At 40.6% G+C, this 23,307-nt stretch overlaps 3 long non-coding RNA genes across 5 annotated transcripts in view; 2 read left to right on the top strand and 1 right to left on the bottom strand.

Moving 5' to 3' along the window:
• LOC135259553 (uncharacterized) overlaps positions 1-17,232 on the top strand; it is a 33,076-nt gene extending 15,844 nt beyond the window's left edge. Inside the window, exons 1-5 of one of the 3 annotated variants that reach the window (XR_010331316.1) lie at positions 15,031-15,105; positions 15,489-15,513; positions 15,746-15,804; positions 16,701-16,760; positions 16,885-17,232. This is a non-coding gene — a long non-coding RNA (uncharacterized LOC135259553). Of the gene's footprint in view, positions 1-15,030; positions 15,106-15,488; positions 15,514-15,685; positions 15,805-16,700; positions 16,761-16,884 lie in introns of those variants that run through there. The other 2 variants (XR_010331315.1, XR_010331314.1) reach the window with 2 other exon arrangements.
• LOC135259558 (uncharacterized) overlaps positions 1-23,307 on the top strand; it is a 355,375-nt gene that overhangs the window by 289,457 nt on the left and 42,611 nt on the right. The gene's annotated exons all lie outside the window — the stretch shown is intronic.
• On the bottom strand, positions 565-10,209 carry LOC135259555 (uncharacterized). Its single transcript, XR_010331318.1, has 2 exons — positions 9,840-10,209; positions 565-2,319 (listed from the first exon to the last, which is right to left on the bottom strand). It is a non-coding gene; the product is annotated as an uncharacterized LOC135259555 (long non-coding RNA).

The following is a 23,307-nucleotide window of genomic DNA, read 5'->3' on the forward strand; positions in this document are numbered from 1 at the left end:
GTTGCGTCGCCATGGATGTGTCCTGGCCGCTTGCTGTAAAGGCCTTTACTACGTCGTAACACTTAGATGGCATGTCGTAACACTTAGATGGCCCGACGTGTATGTAGAGCTGCAGCGCTTCCGCGCCGCAATTAAAAAAGGCGTGAGACTAGTGTTGTCACGAATCACGATACCAAACAGGGTCTCCCCCAGAAAAGTTGTTAGGCCCGGTGGCAAGTATCTTTTGACAGGGGCTGGTGGCCCGGTGCGGGCCGGTGGCCAAGTGTCTTTTTTGATGGGGGCCCGGCGCAGGCCAGCGACAGACTGATGGCAGCATTAAGGTAGGGCCCTATAGTTTCTGTGATAACAGAATCAAGGATGGAATCGCGGAATTGAGAATTTAAAATAGCTATAACACAGATTCCATAGGGCCCTACATTAAGCCAATGCTAAAAGCTGACTGGAGATTTGAAAATATGACTACGTAATGTGAATGTTGTGTGGAGGAAAACCTCTTCTTAGGTTCGGTGGGTGAGTCGGCGATGTAAGAATAAAGACTAGAAATTATGATTTCAATACATGCTGTAATCCAAATGAAATATTTACTCATATACACACCACCATGTTCTAACAAACTATGTTTACATTATTACCGTTGCTGTTATTACATTGATTTTCATTCATTTATTTTAATAGAACATAATCTATACATTTACTAGATATAGCAAATCAGTTCTTTCTAGGTCAGTATACTTTCTCTTCTCTTGCAACTCAAAGGTCTTCTGCACAAGACTATTTCCCAACAGAAGTTACTTAAAAAATTCCACTAAGTAAATGTTTACAAATTTTCCTCCTGCAACTGGGGTTCAAAGATTCTCTAGGTAGTATGCATCAGTGTACAAGGAGGCCACTTTCCTTAGTTACAAATTCTTAGACATAACACAGAATACCTACTGTTCTTCAGTGATCATCCCATAATCACATACATTTAAATATATTCTTTATCAGTACAATCTTTAATAAGAAGAAATGTAAAAACATTAAAAGAATGAAGGAGAAGCACACTTCCACATTCCCCCCTCTGAGACCATTTGGTCTCACATAAACATTAAGCATGGATATAAGTGTATTCATTATAAGCAAGTTATACTTCTTCTTGCCGGAGGTAGAATTGATTTAATTATTAACCATGGTAGAATAAGCGTCGGGGAGAGCATGGTCAAAACAATAGACAAAACATAATATTAGCAATTATCTTACCTATCTTTCTCAAAAGGAAATAAATGATATACAGATATCTTACCTACCTCCCTAACATAACCAAGAGAAAAATGTAAAAAGAAAACAGGCTTCTCACCCCTACAGCTACCAGGACTGCTATTTTCAGAAGATGTTTACATTGTATACCACAGAGATCAGTACATTAACAGTCAGCTATCCGTAGACAACAGCACAGCCCACTCCGGTTGGAAATCAGGAAAAGACGGTCTGCTTCTGATCTCAGCAGGTGCCTTTTTAGAGTAGATACCATCAGTCTCTCGTCCAATCACCAATCACCACCTGCAACTTGATATACTAAGGAACACACAGAACAAGGTGACCAGCCCCACCCTTAGGCAGGGAGGGGAACAACACATAAAATTACGCAAAAGCACTCAGTCATAACAGTCTGTGAGTGTGGATGTCTATCTTCATGTGTCAGTCAATGCATGTATTGTAGATTTTTCAGATATAATTGTTGTGAGTAGTATAAATCAGAAGTATCACTGTTTGTACCTGGTACTATAATTTGTTGTTTTTCCCCGTTCTTTCGGTTCGTCTTTCCGTCATTACTCACATCCTCTAGGCCTCCCAACAACTTTCTTAATCCTACTGTCACTTCTGCCTTTCCTCCACCTATGTCATTCACAACTAAGGTCATTTTAAGTAGTATTACTTCTCCAGGTGTCAGGGTTATTGATGTAACAGTGCCCTTATCTATGGTGAGGTCATGGTATGACTTTTCAATCTTACTAGGGTCTGTTTTGCTGCTGCTTATGGCTATTAGGAGAGTGTTTACAAAAAGAAGAATAGAAAGTACCCAGAGAAACTGGCATTCTTTTATTCTTTTTCTATGGTTCTTTTGGCTTCTGACTCTTTTGCTCTGCGACAGTGGTTTAGGTGTACCCATGGTCCAATCCCCTTTACCTTAACTGCTGTTGGAGTGGCGAGGATCACCTGGTAAGGTCCTACTTGTCTTGGCTGTTTCCACTTCCTTTTGAAATTCTTCATGTAAATCCAATCACCTGGATTAACTGGAAGATCAGGGGTTTCTGCTGGTGGCCCCTGTGCTTCTTTAGCCTGTGAATAGATAGATCTCACAACCTGTTACTGTTTAGTTGTCATAGTTGTTAGTCCTTTCAAATACCTTCCTAATTCACTTTCCAGTCCTTCCAAACTTACTTACTTCTCTTGGTTTCATTACAGGTACAGTTATTACTCTACCAGTAATCATTTCATCCGGTGTTAAGTGTGTAAACCTTCTACTATTTCTCATGGCTATGAGTGCTAATGGTAAACATTTAACCCAATTTAATCCTGTTTGCCTGCAGGCTTTTGCTAATTTCATTTTTAGAATTCCATTGCAACGTTCTACTATGCCGGCTGATTGAGGATGCCATGCGCATGAGAATTTATGTTGGATCCCTGTCATTTTACATAGGTCTGAAATTACTTCAGCAGTAAAGTAAGTTCCATTGTCACTACTAAGTGTTTGGCAGACACCAAGTCTAGGGAAAATTTCAGTTGTTTAAGCTTTTGCAACAGTTTTAGAGTCTGCTTGGGCAGATGGGAAAGCTTCTACCCATCTAGAAAATCTGTCTATGACAACTATAACAACAGTAACACTTTCCTTCTGCTGGGTCAACCATATCAACATAGTCCATTACCAAATGGGTAAATGGACCCACCGGTGGAGGCATAGTGCCTGGAATTGTTGGGATTCCCTTTTTAATGTTTATTTCTTGACAGATTTGACAATTTGAAATCCAGTTAGTCACATGTTCAGTTAATTTAGGAATAAACCAATGGTTTTGAATTGTCCTCATCATTTCCCCCCTTGCAGAGTGGCAAATTCCATGAGCCGCTCTACAGATAAGGTGTATTAGTGCGGCAGGAGCCACAATTTTACCAGTTATTGTTTGGCGCCAGAGGCCTGAGGCTTGGTCTAAGGCACAGCCTTTAGATTCCCAATCAGATTTTTCAGAGGCCATGGCTTGATTTTGTGCCTCGATCAGTTGTTGTAGAGGTACCTCTTGAGCTTGTATTACAGATGCTTGGACTGCTATAGGCCAGTACTCCATGCTGGCAGCTAGTTTGGCTGCTTTATCTGCATAATTGTTACCTTGAGACACAGGGTCATTACAACGAGTATGTGCTGCACATTTAATAATGCCTAATTTAGATGGCAGTTTCATGGCCTCCAGCAGTGCAGTTATTTCATTTTTATTGCGAATAGGTGTTCCTCATGCAGTGAGGAAACCTCTTCATGCCTAAACTCCTCCCCAACTATGTACAACACCACACACATATGCAGAAACACTACAGATGTTGACTGATTTTTCCGAGGCTAAAATACATGCTTTGGTTAAGGCTGTGAGTTCAGCTTGCTGAGCACTAGTTCCTGGACTGAGTGGGGCTTCTATGATGGTTTGAAAAGTCCATGGGTCAATTTGGGAAACAATAGCATAACCAGCTCGTCTTTTTCCTGTTGTTTGATCAATAAATGAAGATCCATCTATGAATAGAATTAGATCGGGAGATGGTAAAGGCTCAGAGAAGAGGTCTTCTCTGGTCTTGGAGTCTTGTTCAATAATAATTTCACAATGATGGGGTGTGCCTTCTTCTAGGGTAATCATAAGTTTGGCAGGATTAACAGTCTTACAGCGTATAATAGTAAGGGATGGTTGGGAAAGGAGGATTTCATAGCCTGTTACTCTTCGGTGAGACAATGATGACTTTCCTCGACTAAGAAGTGCTTCTCCTGCATGTGACACGTATAGTGTAACTGAATGGCCTGCCACAATGGGTGTGGCTTTTTCCATAGCAAATGCTGCTGCAGCAATCCACGTTCACAGGGCTGCAGGCCTCTTTCTACACTATCCAACCGCGTACTGTAATATGCAATAGGTTTGTTTTTTCCAGATTCTTGCTGTGTAAGTACTGTAGTGGCAAACCCTCCCTTTTCAGAACTGAACAAGTGGAAAGGTTTTGTGTAATCTGGAAGTCCAAGAGAGGGTGCATTTTGAAGGGCTAATTTCAGAGCTTGAAATGCTTTTTCTGCTTCGCCGTTCCATTGTAAAACCTTTTGAGGTGTGGCCGTGGTGCACAAATCATGGAGAGGTCTGCTGAGTTCTGCATAGTCACAAATCCATTGATGACAATAGCCAGTCATTCCTAGAAAACGTTGCATTTCTTTGGTTGTCCGAGGTTTTGGCACATTAGTAACAGCTTCAATTCGGTCTTGAGCCAGGCTCTTCTGTCCCTTGTTTAACATGTGGCCTAAGTATTTCACTTGTTCTTGACAAAATTGGAGTTTTGTTTTTGATACACGATGACCTTTTTCCGCTAGGGCTTTGAGTATAGCTTTACTGTCTTGCAGACAACTGTCTTTGTTTGGACTACACAGAAGAAGATCATCTACATATTGAATGAGAGTACTTCCTCCAGGAGGATGAAAATCAGATAAATCTGCTCTGACCATTCTGTTGACGATACTAGGTGATTCGACATACCCTTGAGATAGGCGGTGTACTGTTGATCACGATAGGTAAAAGCAAACAAATGCTGTGAGTTTGGATGTAGGGGTATGGAAAAAGAAGCTGAGCAGAGGTCGATGACAGTGTAATAAGTTGTAGAGCTTGGAATGTTTGTCAATATAGTAGATGGATCAGGAACCATTGGAATTTCCGCAATTACTTGTTCATTTAAAGGTCTCAGATCTTGAACCATTCTCCATTTGCCTCCAGGCTTCTTGACAGGAAGTATGGGTGTGTTACATGGGCTATTGGTAGGATAGATCACTCCAGCCGTGAGGAGATCTTGGATTGTCGTGCTAATGCCTTCTTCTGCATCTTGACTGAGCGGATACTGTCTAACTCTGGGTCCGGACATTTCTGGCTTCAGTTGGATTTGAACTTCACCACAAGATTTCATAAGTCCAATATCTGAACCTCCCTTCGCCCACAGATAATCTGTAACATCACTAAGGAACTGTTCCTCTTCGTCAGTTTGCATCATTAGGGCTTCAACTGGTTTGGCGTGCTTCTCCAAACGAACAGGAGTGATCAAATCAGTAGAAATGAACCATTCGTCAGGATTGTTACCATTCAGAAGTCCAAGGATGTTGGTTGGAAGGTAAGGTTGCTGGGACATTCATTTGATCATCGGCCCAATGTCGTTGGGTTCAAATCCTGGATTAACACCAAGTGTAACATGAGGGGCTGCAGAGACTCCTATCATGTACCACTGTGTAAATGGAAAGCTGTCATTTTTCAACATTACCAAGGCTCCTACTCCCTCTTTTCCAATGTAGATGCCTCGGATATGAATTATGCCCTCCATGCCTTTCACATTTTCAAAATCTTCAGCGTATTCTTCATTGTTTCCTTTGGGGTCAAAATAGAGAGTAAGGTGTTGTTGCCCAGTATATTGCAAATGAAGAATATTTTGTGACAGCATTGGGCAGGTAGAAGACCAAAGGGTCCAAAGTGTATCCAAATTATTCTCTCTTGGTAGTTGGGCACCATAAAGCACTGGACAGTCTGGTTCTGGTGTAATAAGGTCCACGACATATTGTCCTGGCAACCCAGGAAATGTACAGATGATACCCTCGGGGGAGCAGGAAATAGAAGCATTAAGTTTGCATAATAAGTCTCTTCCTAGTAGGTTGACAGGTGTCTTTGGATTAAACAGCAGTTTTGCTTCAACTGAACTGTCTCCAATAGTCATGGTCTGTGGTGCAGTAAATGGAACATTTTGAGTAACCCCTGAGAAGTCCCTTGTTTTGATGTGTTGTTCAGTCAACGGCAGGTGCCGACCATCCAAGCTAATGCAAGAGTGTGTAGCACCAGAGTCAATGAGAAAACTGCACATTTTCCCTCCAATATTAATGTCAACCTGTGGCTCAGTTAGAGGATGTTGTGATGAAATAGAGACCATTTGGGATTCCCCTGTTCCTAGGGTCTCAGAGCTCTCGGGGCAACCCTATTGGGAACTGAATCCTATACCCCACTGCCATTCATTTTGATTTTGTTGGACCATTTGGTTTGGAAACCCTTCGTTTCTTCCTTGTCTGGAGTACATTACAGATGGGCCATTGCGGCCTTGCTGTGACATGAACCCTCCACCTCGTCCTCGGTTTTGAAGTCTGTTTCCTCTGCCTCTGTTTCGTTGTCCTCCTGACCAGCGGTGTCGGGCAAAATGTCCGAACTTACCACAAGCAAAACATTGCTGATTTTGGAGATTTTATTGAGGTTGCTGCCATTGTTGTGGTCTCCACTTTGGAATTATCAGCTGTGCAGCTATCGGCATCTGCATCGATATTGGTTGCATCATTTGAGCTGGAGGTTCAAGAGGCTGCACTGAGGCCAAGTGCTGAGGTTGAGGTGGCTGAATGACTGCTGCTTGGGTAGCAGGTGCTTCTGTTTTTCCTTCTTTCTCAGAGATTTGTTACATGAGTAATTTTTGTTTGAGGTTCTTATTCTTGCCCTCTGCAGTCTTGAGTGATTCCTTATATAGGCGCATGTGGTGAATAATATGTGTCCTTTGTTTCTCCCAGGGCTCTTGATCCAGGGCCACAACATTGTCCAAGGGGTAGAGCTTTGACCACCATGTGAAAGAACATAGTTTGGGCACCCTTTGATGAATCAAATGGCTCTCCTATATTAGTGAGCCAAGTTTCCTGCATTCTGGAGATGAAATCATGGATGTCTTCATTTTCTTTTATTTCTGCATTCACAACTTGTCCTAGATTAGCCTTGTGAGGATACAAGGCTCTGAGGCCTCTCCAGATGGCAGGTCTGTATCTGTTGAAATTGTCGCCATCATGGTGATTTGTGACAAGCGCAGTTGGCAGCTTCGCTTCTTCAAATACATCTTTTTGTTTGCAACCCACAGCATCTGGCCAACAGTTGTTTAATATCTCCCAAGCATAGGGCAAGATGAGTTGTTTGGCTCTCCACCTTTGTAATCCAGGGGCCCGCTCCTTCAGTGATTCTGGGTAGATCCTTAACAATGTTTTCCATGTACATGGCAGTCCATGGGATGTATCTGGTCAGCGATGGTCGACCCCCTGTTTGGGCCACAACTTGTAAAGGGTGCATGGATGCATCGTATCAGTCTTGAGAGCCCCTCTGGCGTTGGCTTCTACGGGGCGTTTCTTGACTGATTCGACAAGGGCTTCGTGTATGCTCACCACTTTTTCTTTTTGTTGTTTTAAGCTCTGAAGATCTTCGAGGGGTACATACAGATCTTGTAATGCATTTTGGTAGACGGCCTCAGCTTCTGTTACTCTTTCAGAGCTTAAGACTATGACTGGATCTACTTGCGGTGCAGCTTGGTATTTTGGTGTGCACAAGCGGGGATGGGGAGATATTTTGTTTTCCTCCCACTGGAAGTCCTCATTACTTGATTCTTCTTAAGAGTGGCTGAGAATGTCTGAATTATGGACATCCACTTTGACGCGTAGAGTGCCCTTTAATGTTTTCTGTACTGTGCGTCTTTCTTGACATCCCTCACTTTTTTCTTTCTGCAACTTCTTAAGTGCCTTCTTATCTTGTCTCTTTTTTTCTTGTTTTTCATTAGAGGCTCGTCATCATCATAGGAGCTGGTATAGATTGGTACATCTTCTTCTTCTAGTGCTTTTGTATTTTTATAGTGTGGTGGAGCGGTTCGTTTCAATGCATCTCGGTACCCCGTAGCTTCAGGTCCTGTTTCTGCATGTATAAATGTTAATGCACGCCTTTCTGGTGAGAGCTCACTAGTCATTGTGAATGCATTGTCATATTTACTTTTGCCCAGATGAACTTGACCCTTGACTTGAAGAGTTCCATGTACACTGGTTGTTTTCGAAGCTGACTGGCACTGTCCATCTTCTGAAGCTGCACTAGAGACAACCATTTGGTTAAGTGCTTGGCTCGGATATAAAGATAGTGTAGTACTGCTATACGATGGTGGGCACACAGAAGTGAATTCTGGAGCTATTGACACCATTGCTTCATCTGGCACTGCTTTATCTTTGGTCTGGAGGGGAGGAGCAGCTTGGGTTCCTACTTATCGTATTGATTTGGATCTGTGATTTGCAGCTTCATTCTTCCACTGGGTCAAGTGTATTCTAAGGGTTTTTAATTTTTCTTTCTGTCCAATCCGAGCCTTGCTCTCTTTATTGGCTAATATGGTTTCAATAGCTTGCAAATATGCAGGGCTCCACGTGCCCTGTTCTGGCCATGGGGTGGGACTGGTAGCTGTCCACTTCTGCCACTTTTTCATAGTATCATCATAAGATATTTGGAAGTGTTCAGTGATTGCTTTTAAAGGAGTTAAGGGCTTGGGTGTGTTATTTATTTCCTCAGTCATGATGCAAGAGAGTGAGATTTTTTCCATAGGTTCAGTCAAATCCTTAGTGTTTTTTTTTTTTTTTTTTTCTTCTAGTTAATAATCTTACAATCAGTCAACATCCACCACGTGTTCCGCTTTATCAAACACCTCCTTGTATGTTTTACTCCAAAAGATGGTTTATGTTCCTTCCGTTATTATGAGACCTTATCTCCGCCACAACAGGGCTAGGATAATTATAGCAAACTTTGCACTCTTAGACACACAACCCACAAAAGTATGAATCAGCAAAAACAAGTTTTCTTTTATAAGCAGTAGAAAATAAATCAACAAATATACTATAGCTAGCCCAAAAATAAAAATAACTCCACTGCTCCAAAGAGCCACCTATCACCATCATTATACAGTTATTGTAATCATAGATCTATAATATAAAACAATACTTATTGCGCAATTAATATATTTATGTCTCTAAAATATAAAACAATATTTTTCTGGGCCCATAAGACTAAGACAACCAATAAACATCACACTTTGACAAACAACACATAGCAATTTTATCCTAAGCAGAACAACATAAAGACAGACACACTATATGAAAACAAAAAAACACAATAAAAATGACACAGCTTATTGCAATAAGACTTTTAAAATTCTTTCCCTAACACGAATACAGGGTATCAATATATGCCCCTGACTGTAATTGTCAATAAGACATTTGTATAGCTTTCCCTAAAACTGTCCCTTTCCTACCACTTTTCCCTATCACGCTTAATTCAGGGTAACAGTACACAATCACGAGTACAGGTTCCCCTGATTATTGACCTTTTCACAGCGGATTTCCTGTGGAAGACACACACAGTTACTCTCTACACATCCTGTTACTAAGGTCCGTTATGTATTTGGCTAGCTAAACCTAACTCTATTTACTCTTTCCCTATAGGCCTCTTCTGTCCCAGACAGGTCTTTAAACTCTTTAAACTTTCACTCTTATTTCTTTACTCAATAATTCTTCATCAACTCTTTTTTAATTTTATTCAACTCTATTCACTTTCTTTTATTCTCACACTCTTTATTCTCTTTACTCACTCTTTATACTCTTTACTCACTCTTCATTTTCTTTATTCTCTTTATTCTCACAACACAACTTTAAACACACTGTACAACAACTCACCCCTAGGAGTCACTCGAATCTGGCAACGGTTAGGGCCGACAGACTACGGGTAACTCCTTATCACAGACTTTTTATTAAAAAGGCGTCTGCTTACCTTTTACTAAAGTTGACCGGTCACTAGAAGGATAAACACTGCACTCCGTCGGTTCCCTTGCGTGCCTCCCTCGAGGTTGTTGGACTCCTGGCTGGCTCAACAAATTTTGTGGAGGAAAACCTTCTTAGGTTTGGTGGGTGAGTCGGCGATGTAAGAATAAAGACTAGAAATTATGATTTCTTCTAATAACCTTTTTATTCTCTTCAATCAATAATTCTTTTCATGTACGTAGGCCTACGGGAGGTCTCCAGTACCATAAAGACACAGAGAGCTTCCTCACATTATGTTTTACATCCTTTTTATACAACCAGATCTCCTCCTACCCTGATGTATCTTCCCTTTAAAATAACCAATCCCAGCCTAGGTCAAACTTATGTCTCACCAGTTAGTTGAACAATAACTATTATACAATCTTCAATTTTAATCAATGACAGATATTTCACTACACACACTTACCGAGGAATGTATATGCATGACTTGAATAACAAGTATTTGTTCTCATAATTAACAATTGTTTAATCTTCCAGTTCCAAAGTACATGCACTTTAAATGCATTCAATACATGCTGTAATCCAAATGAAATATTTACTCATATACACACCACCATGTTCTAACAAACTACGTTTATATCATTACCGTTGCTGTTATTACTTTGATTTTCATTCATTTATTTTAATAGAACATAATCTATACATTTACTAGATATAGCAAATCAGTTCTTTCTAGGTCAGTATACTTTCTCTTCTCTTGCAACTCAAAGGTCTTCTGCACAAGACTGTTTCCCAACAGAAGTTACTTAAAAAATTCCACTAAGTAAATGTTTACAATTTTTCCTCCTGCAAATGGGGTTCAAAGATTCTCTAGGTAGTATGCATCAGTGTACCAGGAGGCCACTGTCTTTCCTTAGTTACAAATTCTTAGACATAACACAGAATACCTACTGTTCTTCAGTGATCATCCCATAATCACATACATTTAAATATATTCTTGATCAGTACAATCTTTAATAAGAAGAAATGTAAAAACATTAAAAGAATGAAGGAGAAGCATACTTCCACAGTTGTTATAAATAAGTCATTTGTTCAACACACATTTAAAAAATCAACAACTATTTACAGCATAGCAGAGTCCTACAAAGAATCTGACAACAATGTACAGTCTTGGGATGCTGTGTTTTCAACAACAACAAAATAAATTAAATAAAATAAATAATACCAAAGTTTTTGCACTCTACAAAAAACTTGTATTCAAGTCCTGATTGGCTACTGAATCTTGCAACGAGCCTTAGAATGCTGGGCACATTTTTAAACTTTTTTAGCTTTTATCTTTCCTCCTTGACATTATCCCTAAATGTCACAAAGGAAGTATCTGGGTTACTGACTGTTTGGCTAGCTAGCTAAGTTAGCAAAATGACCACGTTGTCATAAAATTTTTCCCAACCGTGAAAACTGCGTGACTTGTTTACATTTTGGACAGATGTGGCTCCTGAGTAAATCTATCGTTGTTTCCGTCGCGGCACTTTCGACACAAGCAATAGCGTGAAATTTCTTCTTACCGTGAACAGACCTGCAAACTCATCAGGGGTGAAAAAGGTGACAAAGATGCAAACCCCCTATGGGGGTTCGGGGCATGCCCCGGAAGAAGTTTTTATAATATCAGCTTTAAAATGCGGATTTACAGTAGATTTTAGCATGAGGATATAGGGAAAAACTCACCCTAGAATTAATGTAATCTTACTGCTAATGTCCCCCTTACATTACAAACTAATGTAAGGGGGACATCAGTTCAGGGCACTTAAAAAAAAAAAAAATTTTAAGTCAAGAGAGTGCAGAGCCGGGTCCAAAATTGTATTAAAATGCATTGCATACACTATACAATAAAGTTGATCAAACAAAACAAAAACAATATGCACAACAACTGACAAATCAAATGGAAAACACAGCTTATGTTATATTTTGGTAGAGAGAGAGAAAGAGAGTTTTTATAGTGGCAATATGGTGTGGCAAGGTGTGTTCTATTACACACATTATTTAACTGACTAGTACTGATAGTTCAACTTAAGGCACAGCAGTGGCTGCTGAGCTGAAAATCGAGGAGGCAGAAAACTTACCCTGATTATTAGTCTTGACTTTCAATCATTTTCCTTGATTAACAAGCCTGCCCACGATCTGAATAATTCAATTGTAGATAAACAGTTTCCTTCGTCACGCCATGCTATGAAGATCAAATAAATTCAAAATAAATTATAAACTCAAAAATGCCATCTAACCTGTGCTCGTTCAAATGGCAAAATCTGCGCATTCCGGATCTTTGCATTGAACATTTTCAGAGTGTGTACGTTTATCCAGTTTTTAATATGCTATGTCGATTGAAATGTGCACAATTTTGCGACGCAAATAGAATGTTTTTCTTGTCTAAACTAATTGAGGAGAACTGTCTCTATCATATTTAGTAATATGTCATTTCTAATCAAGTACAATAATTAAAAAACAAGTTGACACCAATAATAACGTTAATCAGTTTAAGGGATTTTCTGCCTGCTCATTTTTCAGCTCAGCACCCGTCACTAAGGCACCCAGTGGTTTTCTTTCACTTTAAAAACAAGACCAAACCTAGTATATGGTTTTGAGGACTGCCCCGCTATTGCGGCCCAGCCAAAAATAACTAGCACTTTGCTGTAAGCGGTGGGTAGGCCTACAGACAATTTGACAATTAGGACGTTGGCACTTCTCCATTGCTCTTAATGGTCTACAAGAAAATACAAATAATTTGAAATCCACGCCTGCAAATCCATTATTAAAATACTTGGTAGATTTGTTAATCACCGCTGATGGCGTCAATTTCTACTTGCTTAACATGACTTTCGAAAGGTTAGCTAGCGTTGTCGTAAAATTTAGTGTTAACACATTAGCCTACTACGGTTGCGGGTCAGGCACTCTTCATGGTAAGAAGACATTTTAGGAAAGTGCTGTGACGGAAACAGCGATAGATTTACCCAAAAGCCACATCAGCCCAAAATGTAAACAAGTAAGGAAGTCTTCATGGTCGGGGAAAATTTTGTGACAGCATCACCCAGCGAGTGAACACACAACGGTGGTGTAAAGTTTTGTCATTACTAACGATGTGCAAACCCGGTGAAACTGATGTAACACCACTCCAATCGGGTGTCGGTGCATCCTCCCAGGTTTGAAAAATTGGTCTATTTTGACATATCAATCTGTGGCGATGATGAATCCGGGTTGAAAAGCTTGATAGGTCAGGTCAAATAGATTTCAAGTGTGAAAATCTACTAATACATTAAACAAAATGTTTTTGAGTTGCTGTCAGGTCAGATTCCCTGATCATCTTGACACTATCCATTGATGGTAATTTTGGGCAAAGTGTCAAAGTCTGAACTATCTTTTAAGGTCATCGATTTATCATGATGAATTTGGTAAGCTAAGGCAATACTATTTAAGGCTAAACTGGTATTTTAATCACAATACTAATGTTAATATCCGGAAAAAATTTTTTCGATTGTCCTCTCTACTATCAGATATCATAATTCATTCGTTGACAACTAGCTAGCTAACATTGACATTAGCTGGCATATTGATAGGATTACCGTTCTTTCCGTTAAGGATCATGATGATTGTACAAAATATTGATGACTTATGGCCAATTTTGTGCTAAGAGATGCTGTCGGATGACTTAGTTGCATCGCCATGGATGTGTCCTGGCCGCTTCCCGTAAAGGCCTTTACTATGTCGTAAGACTTAGATGGCCCGGTGTGTATGTACAGCTGCAGCGCTTCCATGCCGCAACTAAAAAAGGCCTCACACTAGTGTTGTCACGATACCAAAGTTTTGACTTTGATACCGATAGCAGGTTTAGTATCACGATACTCGATACTGAAACGATACTGATTCAATACTCGGTACATAATGATACTGAAATTACCTTAATAGATCAGAAACGTAATGTCCACAAGGGTTGACCTCATTTTCGAATTCACGGTTTATTAAAAACCTGGTTTATTAACAACCTTTAAGTTGAAGCCTGTTCAAAAAGCATAGGCCTATAGTGTTACAACACTAAACAATAGAAAAATGTATTAAATATATTTCAAAAATTAAACAGTTGTAAACGAAATAATCTTTAAACAGGTCATTCACTTTTAAATAAATCTAAAAACAGCATACTTTAATAACAATACATCATCTTCCTATAATAAAATATAAAATAAAATAAGTACCGAGAAATTGCTGAAGTTTTGGTATACCGTGCAACACTACGTCAGACACATATTCCAATCCATTGCTCAGCTTAGCAGAGAATGCACATTTCAGAGCGCCACAGAGACAGATAGAATAATAACACATAAATACACATTTGAAATAATAAATATGACATTGAGAAAAACGGAAAAAAAAGACGAAATATCAACTCGTGATCTGCGTGCTGTGCGCAAAGTGGCCTGCCGTTTTATTTATTTAGACATTGGCAGATAAGAAAATTTTTGGTTACGCTGACCTATAAAACGCTATTCCAAAAGAAAAATCAGACATGTTCTTACATCGTCAGAAAGCTTATACTCTCTACTGAATAAATGAATTGTCAATCAAACCAAATTGTACTAAAAAGGGCGACAACGCTGCAAGCAACAGGTGTGGTGTTACGCACAGCTATTTTTGAAGGTAGCCTACCCAGTTGCGCGTATATTTCACAAATGCACGTATATTTCACAAACGGATTGTCCAAGACAATATATGACCACTCAGCCTCAAAAGGGACATCCCTACGCGTAAAACCAGTGGTAAGACTGTATATTTATTCAATGTTTAGTCCCAGATATTGACTGTAGAATGACATAGTATAATTTTTAAAAACTTTGTCTCGTTTATTTTGTTATTCAATGAGCAGCGTTTTCACTGCTGTATTGGCATATTTTAGGGCAAATGTCGGGTTTATCTTGTTGCTACGGAATATTACATTACATTACATTACAGGCATTTGGCAGACGCTCTTATCCAGAGCGACCTACAACAAAGTGTATAACCATAACCAGGAACAAGTGTGTCGAAAACCCTAGAGGGAAGTAGCCTACCGTTCCAAGTGTAGGGAACAACCGCATAGTTAAACTTGGACCCTGTAGGTTAAACTGATTAACACTAACACAAACAAGAACAGCAACAACGCAGTCTACGCAAAAATACAAGCAATAGTTAAGACGAGTTCCCTACAAACACACTACGTAATGACAACGTTACACTTTGGTCGTAATTTGGTAAGTCGCAACATTACCAACAGGTGACGTTGTGACAACATTGCTCTATGGTCGCAAAATAACCAGACCTCCTGGAGACTGTTCTGCAATGTTGCAGTAACGTTATAGAATTACGTAAATACGATGTAATTTAATAACGTAACAATTACGTTATATCACAGTCCTCATCCTTACTTAATTTGAAACATTACTGGTAGGTTGTCAGAACGTTTGTAAATGACGTATTGGTTTACAGTAAAATATCTATCTGTCTATCTGTCTGCGCGTTTACGCTTGGACCGTTAACACGTTATATCCAATGCAGGGTTTATTATTATTATTATTATTATTATTATTATTATTATTATTATTATTTATTAATTTATTTATTTATTTTAATATAGGATATGATGGATATGCAGGTATAGGGTTCTAGGGAGGCTGACATGGATAGGGATTTTATAGTAGGACTCGGTGTAAAGCATGGAGGATAAAAAATAGCTTAGGGTGAAGGGATTTTTGAGTGTAAATCTATTGTCTGATAAACACTCCGGAGCGGAAGGTGGGGGTAATTCACCAATAAGCTGTGCACACCCTCTGTAAAACAAGATGGTATATCCAATCACAGGCGCATGTTGCTGTGACGTGCTCTTGGAAGAAGGTCGTTGTGATTTCAAATTCTCCGTGGGAAAATCTGGGTTTGACGGCGTTCAAGAGCAGGTAAGCGTTTCATTATGCCTTTATATTTTTAACTGAATGTATTAATGCAGCAATACTGGATGCCAACCACCGTAAAAGCTAACAAGAAGAACTGAATGCATTGGAGACCTGTTCAGTTAGTAGTATTTGCAATGTAATGATGGAGTCCTACTTTCAACATGCATGTTTGCAGTTCTAGCTTAATGTTGCTAATGCTGTAAGTTAGTAGGTGAAATGGCGTCTGTTTGGGACTAATTTGAGTTAGTGTTCTGTTAGATATCATATTTGCTACTCTGAGTATTTAACGCTAATAGCCCAGTGCAAATGTAATGTAAGACCAGCTAACATTACCTAGCTGATCTCGGCGATGACCTGTTTAGTTAGCTAACAATTGAGCTAATTCAACATGGATAAACGGCTGTCCGTAAAGCACCTTTGTTCATGTCCTTTTAGCTAGCATTGTTGCCAGCGCCTCTTTTTAAAGCTAACGTATGTGGCGCTCTTTTGAAAGCTGTAATTCACCTTGTCCACGTCCTAATGAGATATCAACATGTTGGTTAAAATATGCATCATAAATATGATATAAAATAGTTGTGTGGTCTTCATTTGGTTTTTGGTGTTTGACAAACTGGAGCTAGCAAGCCTTTTCAAGCTAGCATTGTTGGCGCCTTTTTTGAAAGCTATTTTTGCGCTCTTTTGAAAGCATTTAGCTAAACATTATTTCCATTAGAAATACAAAAACTCAACTTTTTTTCGTCAAAATCCTCTAGCATTATTACTCTATACCTGGTGTAATCGTGCCCTTAAAAAAAAAAATGGCTTTGGCTTCGCACCAGTGCATTGTGCAATCAATATTAATCAAGAGTATTTCTCTGTGTTTTCACCAAATACTGACTTAAATTGATTTTCTTTTGCAGAGTTCTCTACATTTGGCCCAACAGCTCAAATGGAAACTAGAGCACAAGATCAGAATGAAGGTAGTTATGGATATTATATGGAAACAGCTCTTTGCTCATTGTCAAAACACAATTACGATTTTAGCCTGCTGCGTGTGTTACTCAATGTATTTTTCTTACTTGGTCCAATTTCATATCCTTTCAGCTCCCACACATGGCCTTATGACTGTTGCCCCGGTGAAGAACCCGAGGTCCAGCCTTCCCCACTCAAGACATGCCTGAGACAAGAGTGACTGTATTCCAAGTTGATCCAAGGTGATCCTAACTTAAATGTAGTTCTTGAAAAAGACAAAAATACTCAACACTATTAATGTTGAAATCATTGGTCTATGGTTATTACTGTCCTGAAACGACCCTTTGGCCTTTTTATGTTTTTTTTAAATGTTTTCTTCTGTACCATAATTATGCTTGCAAATATTGCCTACCTAGAAATGTAACTTGAACCTGATCTCAATGGTATTCTATACAATGACAATAAAGGCTTTCTATTCTATTTGGGCTTAATATGTGTACATTTTTTAATGCTGCACTTATCTTAAATTATCTTAAATTTTGAAGATATGAATTACAGAAGCAATGGCATTTCATTGGTAGGATAGAATGGAGATCAAAATTACAACACCATGATATACCTTTTTTTAACACACAAAATCAAAATGTATGGTCAGGGTTTAGTAAGTGACCAATCCGCAACGTTGTGGAAAGGTAAATAACGTGATAAAGAAGTTTAAAAAACGTGTCAGCGACGTAAATCTATAACGTTACGATGGATGACTGCCTGGCGACGTAATCACAACGTCGGGGTAAGGTTATTCTATTACATTGTCAAACGTAAAGTTGAAAGGACGTAACTATTACGTATCTACAACGTTGTTTTGCGACGTCACAGCGACGGGGCGCTGGTCTTACGTTTTTACGGTAATACTACGTAAATTGAGACGTAACGCGGACGTTACGAGACCAATAGAAGACGTTAATAGTAAAAAGTTAAAAGTAATTAGTGCCTGAGTAGTGGGGGGCCATAGGAACCCACCTGCCAAATTTGGTTGCTCTAGGACTTATGGTTGCTGAGCCTCAGACACTTTTAGTAGAGAAAAATAATAATAATAATAATAACTAGACAATTCCTGCAGAAATTGTGAAGTGTGGTTGCCGCCAATGCAAAGTCGACTTTCTGCTGAACAGCGTGAACAGTGGTAGGTAGTTGCTATGATGTTTGAGGCAGTTGCTAGGGTGTTGCTAGGTGGTTCTATGGAGTTCTAGGTGGTTTCATGGAATTCTAGGCGGTTGCTAGTATGGTGATAGGTGGTTGCTATGGAGTTTCAGGTGGTTGCTATGGAGCTCCAGCTGGTTGCTAGGGCATTGTTAGGGGGATGCTAGGGTATTCTAAGTGGTTGCTAGGCTGTTGCTAGGTGGTTGCTATTATACCTATTGTAGCTCTCTTGCAGGAATGTTGTAAAGCGCTTGTCTCTGAGTTTTGTAATGCACTTGTTGTAAGTCGCTCTGGATAAGAGCGTCTGCTAAGAACGTATAATGTAATGTAATGTAATGTTGCTATGGAGTTATAGGCGGTTGCTAGGGTGTTGCTAGGCAGTTGTTATGGTGTTCCAGGTGGTTGCTAGGGTGTTGCTAGGTGGATGCTATGGAGTTCTAAGTGGTTACTATGGTGTTGCTAGGTGGTTGCTATGGATATATAGCCGGTTGCTAGGGTGTTGCTAGGCATTTGCTATGGAATTATAGGCGGTTGCTAGGGTGTTGCTAGGGTATTCTAGGTGGTTGCTAGGATGTTGCTAGGTGGCTGCTATGGAGTTATAGGCGGTTGCTAGGGTGTTGCTAAGCAGTTGTTATGGTGTTCCAGGTTGTTGCTAGGGTGTTGCTAGGTGATTGCTATGGTGTTCCAGGTGGTTGCTAGGGTGTTGCTAGGTGGTTGCTATGGAGTTCTAGGTGGTTGCTATGGTGTTGCTAGGTGGTTGCTATGGAGTTATAGCCGGTTGCTAGGGTGTTGCTAGGCATTTGCTATGGAGTTATAGGCGGTTGCTAGGGTGTTGCTAGGGTATTCTAGGTGGTTGCTAGGATGTTGCTAGGTGGTTGCTATGGAGTTATAGGCGGTTGCTAGGGTGTTGCTAGGCAGTTGTTATGGTGTTCCAGGTTGTTGCTAGGGTGTTGCTAGGTGGTTGCTATGGTGTTCCAGGGGGTTGCTAGGGTGTTGCTAGGTGGTTGCTATGGTGTTCTAGGTGGTTGCTATGGTGTTGCTAGGTGGTTGCTATGGAGTTATAGGCGGTTGCTAGGGTGTTGCTAGGGTATTCTAGGTGGTTGCTAGGATGTTGTTAGGTGGTTGCTATGGAGTTATAGGCGGTTGCTAGGGTGTTGCTAGGCAGTTGTTATGGTGTTCCAGGTTGTTGCTAGGGTGTTGCTAGGTGGTTGCTGTGGTGTTCCAGGTGGTTGCTAGGGTGTTGCTAGGTGGTTGCTATGGAGTTCTAGGTGGTTGCTATGGTGTTGCTAGGTAGTTGCTATGGAGTTATAGCCGGTTGCTAGGGTGTTGCTAGGCATTTGCTATGGAGTTATAGGCGGTTGCTAGGGTGTTGCTAGGGTATTCTAGGTGGTTGCTAGGATGTTGCTAGGTGGTTGCTATGGAGTTATAGGCGGTTGCTAGGGTGTTGCTAGGCAGTTGTTATGGTGTTCCAGGTTGTTGCTAGGGTGTTGCTAGGTGGTTGCTATGGTGTTCCAGGTGGTTGCTAGGGTGTTGCTAGGTGGTTGCTATGGTGTTCTAGGTGGTTGCTATGGTGTTGCTAGGTGGTTGTTATGGAGTTATAGCCGGTTGCTAGGGTGTTGCTAGGTGGTTGCTATGGAGTTCTAGATGGTTGCTAAGGTGTTCTAGGTGGTTGCTAGGGTGTTGCTAGGGGGTTGCTATGGAGTTCTAGGCGGTTGCTAGGTCTTTACTGAGTCCAATGTCGCAACCCATAGTTCTCTATGACAAACGGTTCAAAAGTTATGAAATATCAAACATCGGCCAATCAGGAAGGGGGGTGAGGCTGATCTACACCAATGGACAAAGGACTCTCTACCATGTCCAATGAGGCATTGCACAATTTGTGGGCAATTTTTCCACATAGAGATGAATGGCAGAATGTTCAAATCTAGAGAGAGACCAGAGTACTGCTGCTAGAAGACAGAGCATTGTGACATCACAAGGGTGAGAAGACAGAGCATTGTGACATCACAAGGCTGAACATTCTGCCATTCATTCCCTGTGGGGAAAAATAGCCCACAAAAATACAAATTTTTCAAAAACCGTGCAACCAATCTTTCCACAAAGTAATAGCACATCATTCCCGATGAAGCCGCTCGATTTGACATATTCCACGTGTACGTGGTGCGAAAACTCTGGGAGGAGTAGCGGTCCAAAAAATGGGTGGAAAGAAAGAAATAATAACTAGACAATTCCTGCAGAAATTGTGAAGTGTGGTTGCCGCCAACGCAAAGTCGACTTAGTGCTGAACGGAGTGAACAGTGGTAGGTAGTTGCTATGATGTCTGTGGCAGTTGCTTGGGTGTTGCTAGGTGGTTGCTATGGAGTTCTAGGCGGTTGCTATTGGGTTGCTAGGTGGTTGCTATAGAGTTATAGCCGGTTGCTAGGGTGTTGCTAGGCATTTGCTATGGTGTTCCAGGTGGTTGCTAGTGTGTTGTTAGGTGGTTGCTATGGAGTTCTAGGTGGTTGCTAGGGTGTTGCTAGGGTATTCTAAGTGGCTGCTAGGATGTTGCTAGGTGGTTGCTATGGAGTTATAGGCAGTTGCTAGGGTGTTGCTAGGGTATTCTAGGTGGTTGCTAGGATGTTGCTAGGTGGTTGCTATGGAGTTATAGGCGGTTTCTAGGGTGTTGCTAGGCAGTTATGGTGTTCCAGGTGGTTTCATGGAATTCTAGGCGGTCGCTAGGGTGGTGCTAGGTGGTTGCTATGGTGTTTCAGGTGGTTGCTATTGAGCTCCAGGTGGTTGCTAGGGCATTGCTAGGTGGTTGCTAGGGTATTCTAAGTGGTTGCTAGGATGTTGCTAGGTGGTTGCTATAGAGTTATAGCCGGTTGCTAGGGTGTTGCTAGGCATTTGCTATGGTGTTCCAGGTGGTTGCTAGTGTGTTGTTAGGTGGTTGCTATGGAGTTCTAGGCCGTTGCTAGGGTGTTCTAAGTGGTTGCTAGGATGTTGCTAGGAGGTTGCTATGGAGTTTTAGGCGGTTGCTAGGTCTTTACTGAGTCCAATGACGCGACCCATAGTTCTCTATGACAAACGGTTCAAAGGTTATGAAATATCAAACATCGGCCAATCAGGAAGAGGGGCGAGGCTGATCTACACCAATGGATAGAGTACTCTCTACCATGTCCAATGAGGCATTGCACAATTTGTGGGCAATTTTTCCCCAAAGAGATGAATGGCAGAATGTTCAAATCTAGAGAGAGACCAGAGTACTGCTGCTAGAAGACAGAGCATTGTGACATCACAAGGGTGAACATTCCGCCATTCATTCCCTATGGGGAAAAATTGCCCACAAAAATTCAAATTTTTCTTTCCACAAAGTAATAGCACTCCATTCCCAATGAAGCCGGTCGATTTGACATATTGCACGTGTATGTGGTGCGAAAACTCTGGGAGGAGTAGCGGTCCAAAAAATGGGTGGAAAGAATAAAATAGAATAATAATATGTGCAATAATAATAGTGTGTTTGCCTAAGGCAACCACACTAATAATAATAGTGTGTTTGCCTAAGGCAACCACACTAATAATATGTGCAATAATAGTAGTGTGCTTGCCTAAGGCAACCACACTAATAATATGTGCAATAATAATAGTGTGCTTGCCTAAGGCAACCACACTAATAATATGTGAGATATTAGTAGTGTGATTGCCTAAGGCAACCACACTAATAATAATAATAATCCTAACAGATACAATAGGGTTCCACCAGCTTCGCTGCTTGGACCCCGAATAAGAATAATAATAATCCGAACAGATACAATAGGGTTCCACCAGCTTCGCTGCTTGGACCCCTAATAATAATCCTAACAGATACAATAGGGTTCCACCAGCTTCGCTGCTTGGACCCCTAATAATCCTAACAAATACAATAGGGTTCCACCAGCTTCGCTGCTTGGACCCCTAATAATAATCCTAACAGATACAATAGGGTTCCACCAGCTTCGCTGTTTGGACCCCTAATAATAATAATAATAATCCGAACAGATACAATAGGGTTCCACCAGCTTCGCTGCTTGGACCCCTAATAATAATCCAAACAGATACAATAGGGTTCCACCAGCTTCGCTGCTTGGACCCCTAATAATCCTAACAAATACAATAGGGTTCCACCAGCTTCGCTGCTTGGACCCCTAATAATAATCCGAACAGATACAATAGGGTTCCACCAGCTTCGCTGCTTGGACCCCTAATAATAATCTGAACAGATACAATAGGGTTCCACCAGCTTCGTTGCTTGGACCCCTAATAATCCTAACAAATACAATAGGGTTCCACCAGCTTCGCTGCTTGGACCCCTAATAATAATCCGAACAGATACAATAGGGTTCCACCAGCTTCGCTGCTTGGACCCCTAATAATAATCCGAACAGATACAATAGGGTTCCACCAGCTTCGCTGCTTGGACCCCTAATAATCCTAACAAATACAATAGGGTTCCACCAGCTTCGCTGCTTGGACCCCTAATAATAATAATAATAATCATAACAAATACAATAGGGTTCCACCAGCCTCGCTGCTTGGACCCCTAATTAAAGCCGCAAGCGGCATTGGGAGGGGTCCAAGCATTGGCACTATCGTGTCCCCTATGGAGTGATTTTAAAATGGCTTTGTCTAAATTTGTGCTAAGACATGCTGTCTGATGACTTAGTTGCATCACCATGGATGTGTCCTGGCCGCTTCCTGTAAGGGCCTTTACTATGTCGTAACACTTAGATGGCCCGGCGTGTATGTACAGCTGCAGTGTTTCAACGCCGCAACTAAAAAAGGCGTCACACTAGTGTTGTCACGATACCAAAATTTTGACTTTGATACTGATACCAGGTTTAGTATCACGATACTCAATTCTGAAATGATACTTGAAACTTAAACGATGCTGATTCGATAGTCGGTACCTAACGATACTGAAATTACCTTAATAGATCAGAAATGTAATGTCCACAAGGGTTGACCTCATTTTCAAATTCATGGTTTATTAACAACCTTTAAGTTGAAGCCTCTTCAACATATTAATAAGCATAGACCTATAGTGTTACAACACTAAACAATAGAAAAATATATTAAATATATTTCAAAAATTAAACAGTTGTAAACTAAATAATCTTTAAAACAGGACTTTCACCTTTAAATAGATTTAAAAACAGCATTTTTTAACAATACAGCATCTATCTATAATAAAATATTTCCAAATTGGAACACCTATTGCTACTGAAGTGAACTGAGTCGAAGCTTGCGCTGTATCAAGGAGCTGAGTGCACAAGCGCAAGTCACCTCACTTGGCAACCTTAGTTGCTACTGCCATCTACGAAGATTCTGACAAATTACACT

This window comes from Anguilla rostrata, chromosome 7 (assembly GCF_018555375.3).
Source record: "Anguilla rostrata isolate EN2019 chromosome 7, ASM1855537v3, whole genome shotgun sequence".
Lineage (NCBI taxonomy): Eukaryota > Metazoa > Chordata > Actinopteri > Anguilliformes > Anguillidae > Anguilla > Anguilla rostrata.